This window comes from Berghia stephanieae, chromosome 6, assembly GCF_034508935.2.
Source record: "Berghia stephanieae isolate SIO BIC M18660-M18661 chromosome 6, UCSD_Bste_1.3, whole genome shotgun sequence".
NCBI classification, from domain to species: domain Eukaryota; kingdom Metazoa; phylum Mollusca; class Gastropoda; order Nudibranchia; family Aeolidiidae; genus Berghia; species Berghia stephanieae.
This window is the reverse complement of record NC_088365.1, coordinates 66,325,740-66,335,739: the sequence shown is the minus strand read 5'-3', so window position 1 is coordinate 66,335,739 and position 10,000 is coordinate 66,325,740. Positions and strand designations below refer to the sequence as shown.

At 37.1% G+C, this 10,000-nt stretch overlaps 1 protein-coding gene across 4 annotated transcripts in view; it reads right to left on the bottom strand.

Moving 5' to 3' along the window:
• LOC144975489 (uncharacterized) overlaps window positions 1–10,000 on the bottom strand; it is a 63,516-nt gene that overhangs the window by 37,548 nt on the left and 15,968 nt on the right. Inside the window, exon 1 of one of the 4 annotated variants that reach the window (XM_078919619.1) lies at window positions 2,052–2,169. The exons of 2 other annotated variants lie outside the window; for them this stretch is intronic. The gene's annotated coding sequence lies outside the window, so the exon portion shown is untranslated. Of the gene's footprint in view, window positions 1–2,051; window positions 2,170–10,000 lie in introns of those variants that run through there. One more of the 4 variants, XM_078919620.1, reaches the window with a different exon arrangement.

Sequence of the window (10,000 nt, the reverse complement as noted above, 5' to 3'; positions counted from 1 at the left end):
ACGATTTTTTTGGCTAAACTCTAAAATGTGTTTGTTTTTATTTTCACATTTGATCTTCTGTGTTTGAATTTCCCATGTTGATCCAACTGGATCTCACCACGAAATGGCAACGTGAAACTGTTTCTTGTGGAATCTCACTGTAATTATAGGGTCATGGATGGTTAAATGATACTGGCTGTATGTGTGTGTGTGTGTGTGTGTGTGTGTGTGTGTGTCTGTGTGTTGTGTAAGGATGTCTGTATAAATGCATGTGTATGTATGAGTGTGTGTGTATGGGTATGTGTGTCTGTGTGTATGTATGTGTGTATATCATGCGGGTATGCATGTATATGTGTGCCTGTGTGTATGTATGTGTATATGGGTATGTGTGTATATCATGTGGGTATGCATGTATGTGTGTGCCTGTGTGTTTATGTATATGTGTATGGGTATGTGTATGTATGTATGTGTATATGGATATGTGTGTATATGTGGGTAAGCATGTATGTGCGTTCCTGTGTTTATATGTACGTATGTGTGTATGGGTATGTGTGTATATGTGGGTATGCATGTATGTGTGTATGCCTGTATGTGTGTATGGGTATGTGAGTCGGTGTGTATGTATGTGTGTATGGGTATGTGTGTAAATATGGGTATGCATGTATGCGTGTGCCTGTGTGTGTGTGTTTGTGTGTGTGTGTGTATTCCTGTGTGTCAGTGTTATATCGTTTTCCATGTCGAGTGACCCATCACCTGTCACTGGTATTAGAATCGGGAAGGAATTTTTTACCTACAGACACAAAACGGTATTTATCAAGTCAGATTGATTTAGATCTACGTGGACATATATGCAGGTCTGGTAGTCAGACGCAATTAAGGGCCTGATTTAACATTGTTGTCATGGGCGGGCAATATTTAACGTTGGGTCGAGAGTATTTGTCGAAACGGTGAGAGGCTTCGGGTGGGAACAGTACAGAAAATGGACGTTTCGGGTTAAAAACACTTCGTCAGCACAACAATAAACAAATGAACGTGGAAAACAAATAAAATAAAATGTATAAGAGGGTATTCCATGACAACAATGAGACTTTAACAATTTGGGTTGTCAGACCTGCAAATAAATACACGTAGATTTCACATATAATGAAATCATAGATGGACAACTCGCCGTGTTAAAACTTAACACAAAAATGATCAAAATATTTGTCTATAAATATAATATCCATCATCCAACGTGTACCGATTTACAGATCTGATAACCCAAATTGTAATGGCCTCATTGTTATAACGGAAATACTCTCAAACCAACACAAAATATTTCCCATTACAACAATGTTAAACTTGGCCCATAATTGCGCTCGGTAATCAGACCTGCATATACTTATACGGGCACGTCGTCAACATCTAAACCACTCCAATATCACACTGTATTGAGAAGATGTGTCACACATTAATACTACATTCTATTGATGATGTGACTGGAAACAAGAAATTATAGGGAAAAGGTTTCTATGAAAGGAGGTCAGACATAGCAGAAAGAAAAAATACAAGAACAAAACAACGCCAAAAAATCTACCTGCCCTGACAGTGCTAATTTTCTGTGTTAGTTTGTTTTGTTTTTTTTCTTCGTATTTTTCTTTCTGTTTTATCTGGCACTGTTTCAGACAAATCAGAAAGAAAAATACTAAAAAAAAAAATAACATCTCAAAAAAATCAGTCTGCCAGTCAAAACAGGTTGATCTCGGGGAATAGTTTGTTTTGTTTTGTTTTGTTTTTTCTTATGTTTTTCTTTTTGCTTTGTCTGGCACTGTTTCATATAAACCTTTTTTTTCCTATTTCTATCATAGACCAGTGTCTGCTCCAGAACTTGTCACGAATAAATCCAAACACACAGTGAAATAGATCTATAGGTACAACTTGATGTGTATTATAACAAATAGAATTATTATTATTAGTATTAGTATTATTATTATTATTATTATTATTATTATTATTATTATTATTATTATTATTATTATTATTATTATTATTATTATTATTATTATTATTATTATTATATTGAAAGTAAACACATTTTGTGGCTTGCCTGCCATTGAGTGCCGCCTTCTGCCACCCGACCGTTCATCAGTAGTGCATATTGGTGCACGATGCACGGTGCAGGGTGCAGGGTGCACACACGGATATTGTATTATTGTCCTTAGGAATGCCATACGATTCATATCTACACTTGGTGTTTGCCACGGTGACAGTGGCGACCGGGGACAAAAATCCGTGTAGGGTTATTAACCAGTCAACTGTCGTGCCTATTCTGGAAAAACTCATATTTCAAAATTTGGCCAGAAAACTCGTCCTTCAAATATCGAAGGATTAAAACGGCCTTCATCTTGGCAAAAGCTCTAAAATATGGGACTTAAAGAAGCAAAGTCACAGATTTGAAAGTTTTTGACAAGATGAAGGTCATTTAAATCGGTCGATATTTGAAGGACGAGTTTTCTGGCCAAATATTAAAATATTAAAAAACGTTTGGGGTTTTTTTTTTCAGAGTGCGGCAGGGTTACAGTAATGAAAATAAGGGGTAGGTCTACTTCTTCAGAGTTAAAGACCCATGCAGTTGGGGTTTATCTCGATATCTATAGCTTTAAATGGATGAAAAGAATTGATGATTTCTACCCCTTGGATAGGACACTATTGTGTCGTAATGTTCTTTCTGATGACTTGTTACTATTAAATATGATAATATACTAAGGTCGACATTAAACTAGAAGACGTGAAAAGATTGAACAATAAAGCTGGGTCTGTAAGATCTGGCGGAAAGCACCTTGTTATAGACTAACGTCATATCCGAAAGATATTATTCATCCCATAGGGGAAATTTGTCTCTAGGTGCGGCGCCGTAAATTGAGCTAGGACGAGGTGACTTGTTCAAGGCCAGACAGCGCAGCGGCGGGTGATCGAACTCGGTACCTTTTGGGTACGAACCAAAGACCGTATCGCTGAGCCACGCTGTCCCCTAATTGTCACCCTTATTGCCCGTTTCACGCTATAGAAACCGGGATTGATTCTATTTCCAAGGGCTGAATGTCTCTGAAAGACTATGGTACAATTACTATTTTTCTATCAAGAATTTTTTAAAAACCCTATAAAACCTTTGACTAATCGTTCTCCAAACGTCAATCGACTAAAATTGCCGTCATTTTTCCCAGAAACTCTGAAACCTGGGACTACCTTAAAGATTTCCTTGAAGTCCCAGGTTTGAGAGTTTTTTTTGACAAGATGAGGGGTATTTAAATCGATCGATACTTGAAGGACGAGTTTTCTGGCCAAATGTTTTATTGGGGTTTTTTTCACAGCACGACAGACTTGCGTAAAGGAGAACGTATTAACCCTGTCCTTACAACTATAGGAAAATCGTCACATTCGTTAAGATACAACCAACATTTTTTTAATTCAAATTTCTTTTGTAAATCATAAAATTTAAAGAAAATGAACAGTGAGTTGTAGAGTATGTTTTGCTAAAGCAATTGTGTATCGCACGAACTTTAGATCTACTGCTATTGTGTTTGAGTGAGAAAACATATATTTTTGTGTCAGTTTAGTGTGAAGTTTTGGGGAAAATCCTGAAAATGGCTGGTAAGGAGAGAGTTAATAATGATTACTTATAACAGCAAATAACATAAGACAATCAATGCAAGTTTACTTTCGGTGGGTTTAGAACGTGATATCTTCCACAGATGAATGCCCCACTTTATCTACTAGACTATCCGCCACTGTATGACACATAAGTCTTTTGTGAAAATGAAATCATGCGATTTCGGGTGACACAGCATTTAACTAGTTGACTGTCGTAATCTAGAAAAACTGGTATTTTGACATTTGGCCAGAAAAATCGTCCTTCAAATATCAATCGATAAAAAAACCCTCATCGTGGAAAAAAAAAACGTTTAAACCTGGGACTTCGTGAAGTGTTACTTAAAGTCTCAGGCTTGAGAGTTGTTTGCCAAGATGAGGATCATTTTAATCCATCGATATTTGAAGGACGAGTTTTCTGGCCAAATTTTAAAATACGAGTTTACCCAGAGTACGGCAGTTAACTGGTTAATTGAATTTCTATTGCCTGCAATAAATCTATTCTCCTATTTCTATTGCCTACAATAAATCTATTCTCCTATTTCTATTTCCAGCAGCAGCAACAGCAGTCGTGATCCAACAGCCGGGATCCGATAACAGACCGTTATTTAGAATGAGATCACGACATTGACATGCTTGTCGACAGACCGCGCGAACACGAGACAAAAATGTGTTGATCTAGATAGATAGAAGATAAATTATAGAAAATAAACAATAAATATGTTTTGCAACCAAACGGATTGGAAATGATAAAATGATAATGATATGGAAATTGGAAACGACACTGACTTTGTATGGCCAGGAAAGGTTTTTCTTTTATTATTTGGTTTGATTGTTTGCTTGGGTTTGTTTTAATATTGTTTGGGTACTTTTCTGGGCGGGGGGGGGGGGGGGGGGGGGGAGGGGTGGGTTGGGTTTTTTTTTAGTTTTCTTTGGGGTGGAGGGGGGGGGGGAGGAAGAGTTGTTTTGTTTGTTGTCTCTTTTTGTTGTTGGTTTTTTTGGGTTTGTTTTGTTTTATTTTGTTTTGTTTTTTTTGTTAGGATTTATGGGGGGGGGGGGGGTTACTGTGTTTTGTTTGTTATTTGGGGGGGGGGGGGGGGGGGGGGGTTGTTTTATGTTGCTTTTTGTTTTGTATTTTTCGTTTGTTTTCTATTGTTTTGTTTGTATTGTTTTGTTTTTTATTGTTTTGTTCGTATTGTTTTGTTTTTTATTGTTTTGGGGGTGAGCTGTTTATTTGTTTGTTTTCTTTTGTTTTATATTTTCTTATTGTTTGTTTGTTTTTGTTTTGTTTGTTTTTTTTTTCTTTCGTTTTTTTTGTTTGTTTTTTTTTTTTTTTGGTTCTTTATTGTATATTATTCATTTTTCCTTATTTTCACTTAAGTTTTTTTTTCGATGTTAATGTTTTGTTTTGTTTTTAATTCTGTGATAGAAATGACAATTTAATGTTGATCTTTATGCAGGCTTGATGCGGGTTTATTAATTTCTGCTGACGAGTTGTAAAATCAACCGTTGAACGACATTTATTTGTTTTGAAAATGTAATTGTAATAACTAACCTACACGGGTTTTACATTAGAGGCGAGTGGGACCATTCGTATTTAATTGGGGGATTGGTGAGTCACCCACTATGACAACAACACAACATTGAAATTAACTTAAGTTTTACCTATTTTTATTGTGTATATTTTAAAATGATATGTTCCATGACACGACGCCATTTATATCACGTGACAGGATCTATTTGACACTGCAATGAGGACGCGAACCTGTTGTCTGGATGGTAGTGTGTGTGTGGTGATTGTGTCGAAACGGACAAGATAAATAAATATATGGAGTTGAAAATGCATTTTTAAAAAGAAAATTGAAATTAGTTTTGAAATTTATGAAACAGAATGACAAAAACCAATGCATAACTCTCTCCTTACCAGCCATTTTCAGGATTTTCCCCAAAACTTCACACCCAACTAACACCCAAAAAAAAAATTTTTATCACTCAAACACAATAGCAGTAAAGTTCTTGCGATACATAATTTCTTTAGCAAAACATGCTCTACATCACTTTGTTCATTGTCTTTAAATTTTATGATGTACAAAAGAAATTTGAATAAGAAAAATGTTGATTGTATCGTAACGAATGTGACGATTTTCCTATAGTTGGTAAGGAGAGGGATAAACGACAAATGGGTTACATATTAAACCAAAAGGTCGCATAACACATTTACTATCAGAATAAATAGGCAGTTTCTTGTGTTTATTGTGTGTAAAAGAGCGAGGAAGGATAATCTTTATTGACGACCAGCATATATTTAGACATGACAATAAGATGTCATCACTCTGAAACCAGAAGGTAAATTATACAATCTATGCATCCAGTCCTCCGGAGGAGGGGTTCTACACTTCCAATGAGATTGGAACCAGTATCTGGACATCACACTTTCCTTCCATTATTCTACAGAGAAAATAAAAACCAGATTTCTTTGACACTGTAGCCATTCAAGCCATTGAGCATTAACCCCGATCAGTGGAGGCTGTAAGGGCGAGGGGTTAGTATGCATACATTAACATTATCATTATTCATTAAGGTAAGATAATTAATGCAAACATGTGATTGGTGCCGCAGACAGGAGGAACGGTCTACATTCTCAATTACAATCAATCACGGAAAAGTCAATTTTTGTGTCCCTCGCTGTCAAGAATTCCCATCCAAGCAGAAATGCAAATAACAAAATACCAAACACGGAACGTTTCAGGCTCAAATCACTTCTTCAGCCAACAACAAAAACCAAAGAAAAGAAGAAGAATAAAAAATAATAATAGATAATTAAAACACCAGACCGACGGCAGATGAGAGAATGTGAGTCAAAAGCCTTTTCCAAGGACTCAACAATGCGCCGCTCAGAGCCGTACGCAAACCCTGGACCTTCCTGTCCGAAAGGCGAGTCCCAGGTTTGAGAGTTTTGACAAGATGAGAGTCGTTTTAGCCGATCGATATACATAATTTGAAGGACGAATTTTCTAGCCAGAATTTTTAAATTATTGTTTTCCATTGTATAGATGGAACGAAATGAACATGACCCGGATCTTTGTTATTGTTTTAGTCAGCCATTTGAATGATTAGTTATCACTAAATTCTGTCAAACAGACTATAAAGGTTGAAGGTTACACATTGCTGTGTGTGTTGATACGTTTTATCCGACAAGCGGATGTTGTGAGTATTTTACCTAAAACGCACACACCAATAGCAGAACAGAAGGAACGAAGTTAACGTCACCCATCTCTTTGTTATTGTTTTTAGATAGCCATTTTTATTATTAGCTCTCACTAAAATTTTGTCAATCAGACTATAATAGTTCAAGGTCACACAAAGATTTATATCCGGCTGATAGATGTTGTAAGTACTTTACCTAAACGCATAGCATCAATAACAGAATAAATCATCCCAGAATTCAACACAAGCAATAATTACTTTGACACTTTCACAACAACACAATGCACACAAACAGCAAGTCGTGTGAACGGAAGACCAGGGAGAGAGAGACTGGATGTTAATCGTAGTCTTCTCGTCCTTCTAAATAAATACTTCTTTCATATTACTAAGAATATAATATTATATATATATTAATCTAGCATGTTTTATAATACATATATCAACCCACAACCCCAACCCGCCTCCACCCCCACCCCCACCACTCCTACCCACACGTCTATTTTCTCCTCCGTCATAATAAAATGTTAATTTAATATAAATGTAACCCGTCGTCCCAATACAGTACTAAGTCGAGGTGGCCACGATGCTAAAAATAGAATAATAGCCATTTAACTGCCGTACTCTAAAAAACAAAAACAAAAAAATCTCACATTTAAAGATTTGGCCATAAAACTCATTATTCAAATATCCATCTATTTAATGACCCTCATTTTGGCAAAAACTTTCAATCTTGGGAAGTTATGAAGACATAGCGAAGTCCCAGGTTTGAGAATTTTTGAAAAGATGAGAATCATTTAAATTTTAATCGAATTTGAAGGATGAGTTTTCTGGCCAAATTTTAAAGTGCTAGTTTTTTCAGAGTACGACAGTTAATTGGTTATGATTCACCCATAAAACTTGGCGTTAAAATGATTTAGGTCATTAAAAAAAGAGATTTTTGCTTAAAAAGCCAAAACTTTCAGTTTCGAATCATTCTGACTTTATAGTCAATTTTTTTTACACCTTTTTTTTAACTAGACCATTCCGATTTAGTACCGTTTCGAGGAATTAATCAACACATGTATTATTAGTCCATTGTAAGAAATTCACCGACATTGCAGATTAACTTCTACGCGGCACATACGGCGCACGTTCAGTAAGTGGCTACATCCTTTCACACGCACCGACGAATGGCGAAATACGATCGACCACTTGGCACTGATCTGCCAAAATTGGGCCAAAAAATAAATAGACATTTTAGGATTTTGGCCAGAAAACCTGACTTTCAAATATTAATCGATTAAAATGCCCCCCCCCCCCCCCCCATCTTGTCAAAAACCCTCAAACCTGGGACTGAAAGGACGTCCCAGGTTAAAGAATGTTTTCACCAGATGAGGGCCATTTTAATCGATATTTGGACAAGTTTTCTAGCCAAAAGCAATTTTTTTCAGAATGTGGCAGTGTTGGGATTGATAAAGCCAAATAACATAAAGCATTTTATTTCAATTTGGTCAGAAAAGTATTTAGTGCCTGTAACAATTGAATCAAATGACCCTTAAATTGTCAATAATGATCAAACCCGAGACTTCTTTCGAAGCCCCAGTTTTGACAAGTTATAACAAGTTGGCGGGGGAGGGGGGGGGGGGGCATTTTCATCCATTGATACAGGAAGTGGATATTTTTGTGGGCCAAAATAGAAAACATAGGTTGTTTTGTTGGAGTTTGGCATAGATGGCCAATTAATTAATGGCAACACGGCGACCATCGTCGTCATCATCATCCGTAAACAAGGAGCCAGGATCTGGCATGTAAGGCATGTAGACTGTACTTCACTGTGGGATGGAGTCTGAAAATCGCAATTCGGTTAAGTCAGAACTTAGCTTCATGGCTTGAAATGACAACGTTGTTTTGGGGCGGTTGGTTTGGGGTTTTACTGGGGGGGGGGGGGGGGGGGGGTGATGTTTGTGATGATGGTGGTGGTGATGATGTGATGATGATGATGGTGTTGATGATGATGATAATGATGATGGTGATGATGATGGTTATGGTGAAGATGATGATGATGATGATGATGATGACGACGACGACGACGATGATGATGATGATGATGATGATGATGATGATGATGATGATGATGATGATGATGATGATGATGGTGGTGGTGGTGGTGGTGGTGGTGGTGGTGGTGGTGGTGGTGGTGGTGGTAATGGTAGTCATGACAAATTGTTAAACCTATGCATTATATTTTCAAAATTTTAATAAGCGACCTTGCCCTTCCCAACCGCATAATTACAACTTCTATTTCTAACAACCCACATACAATAGATTCCACTGCATTGCAATTAGCCGGTTTGTAGGTATCTGTAATGAGATACATGATCCAATCAGCACTCACCATACCATCACGCACGTGTGTCCACAGCATTGGTAATGAAATGGTGAAGGTAATGTTACATACAATACTGGTATGCTCTGTAAAAACACGTATTTAAAATTTGGGCCAGAAAACCCGTCCTTCAAATGTCCATTGATTAAAATTAGAATCATGTTGGCAAATCTCTAACCTGGGACTTCGTGAAATCTTGGGCTTGATAATATTTGCAAGATGAAAGTTATTTTAATCGATGGATATTTATTTTTTCTGGCCAAACTTTTAAATACGGCGGAGATTTTTTGGTCAGATGACAACAGATTTTAGTGTTTGGATCAAGGAAAATGTCAGATTGATAAACTGATTTACTGCCGCACTCTGGTGTTTGTGTGTGTTGAACCCGTGACCTCAAGAAGTCGGGGAGAGGGGAAGGCTCTAGTTAGACTAAGGTTTGAAGCGACTTCTTTGGGGGGTTGTGGATAGCTCATACAGTAGAGCCACAATCTCCCGGGCCAGGCGGAGTTAGTTGTCGTACCAGTAAGGTCGCGGGTTCGAGCCCCCATCGCCGCCGCTAAGTTTTTATTCTGTTGTCTTCTGGCACTTTCCTACTCACTTCATTTCTTGCCGTAATCTGGAAAAACATGTATTAAAAAATTTGGCCAGAAAAATCTTCCTACAAATATCGATCGATTTAAATGGCTCTCATCTTGGCAAAACCTCTCAAACCTGGGACCGCGGGTCATTTATATATATAGATATTTGAAGGACGAGTTTTCTGGCCAAATTTTTAAATACGTGTTTTTCAAGAGTCCGGCATTTAACTGGTTTAGTTTTACG